This window comes from Betta splendens, chromosome 4 (assembly GCF_900634795.4).
Source record: "Betta splendens chromosome 4, fBetSpl5.4, whole genome shotgun sequence".
NCBI lineage: Eukaryota > Metazoa > Chordata > Actinopteri > Anabantiformes > Osphronemidae > Betta > Betta splendens.
Window position 1 is genome coordinate 30404215 of NC_040884.2, and position 1357 is coordinate 30405571.

Here is a 1357-nt window from a genome sequence, read left to right on the forward strand (position 1 = left end):
GTTGTTTTCTGCATTGGTTTCCACCTGAACAGCCCCTAATGGTCATGTTCTGATGCCAGAATACTGTCAAACAGCTCAATGCATCCTAAATGTACAGTTGCATATGTCTTGGTTTAAACTAGTGTTCTTATGGCCTGAAAAGCTCAACAACGATATTTTAGTGTTTATGTATTGGTTTCATTTAGAACAGACTCTACTGGTCATGTGTTGATGCCAGGCTACTTTAAAACAGCTCAGTACACCATAAAAGCACAGTTGCAAATGTCAAGGTTTAAACTAGTTTTCTTATGGCCTGAAAAGGTCAGCAACGATGTTTTAGTGTATCTGCTTTGGTTTCCACCTGAACAGCCTCTTACTGTCATGTTCTGATGCCAGAATACTGTCAAACAGCTCAATGCATCCTAAATGTACAGTTGTATATGTCTTGGTTTAAACTAGTGTTCTTAAGATCTGATTAGCTCAAAAACGATGTTTTAGTGTTTATGTATTGGTTTCATTCAGAACAGCCTCTACCTGTCATGTTCTAATGCCAGAATACTGTCAAACAGCTCAATGCATGCTAAATGTACAGTTGTTTATGTCTTGGTTTAAACTAGTGTTCTTATGATCTGAAAAGCTCAAAAACGATGTTTTAGTGTTTATGCATTGGTTTCATTCAGAACAGCCTCTACTGGTCATGTGTTGATGCCAGGCTACTTTAAAACAGCTCAGTACACTTTAAAAGCACAGTGCAAATGTCAAGGTTTAAACTAGTTTTCTTATGGCCTGAAAAGGTCAACAACGATGTTTTAGTGTATCTGCATTGGTTTCCACCTGAACAGCCTCTAAAGGTCATGTTCTGATCCCAGAATACTGTCAAACACCTCAATGCATCCTAAATGTACAGTTGTATATATCTTGGTTTAAACTAGTGTTCTTAAGATCTGATTAGCTCAACAACGATGTTTTAGTGTTTATGCAATGGTTTCATTCAGAACAGCCTCTAATGGTCATGTTCTGATGCCAGGATACTGTCAAACAGGTCAATACACCCTAAAAGTATAGTTGCATATGCCTTGGTTTAAACTTGTTTTCCTATGGCCTTAAAAGCTCAAAAATGATGTTTTAGTGTCTCTGCATTGGTTTCCACCAGAACAACCTCTAATGGTCATGTTCTGATGCCAGGCAACTTTAAAACAGCTCAATACACCCTAAAAACACAGTTGCAGATGCTGTGGTTTAAACTAGTTTCCTTTTGGCATGAAAAGCTTAAAAAACAATGTTTCAGTGTTTCTGCTTTGGTTTCCATCACAACAGCCTCTAATGGTCATGTTCTGATGTCAGGATACTGTCAAAAAGCTCAATACACCCTAAAAGC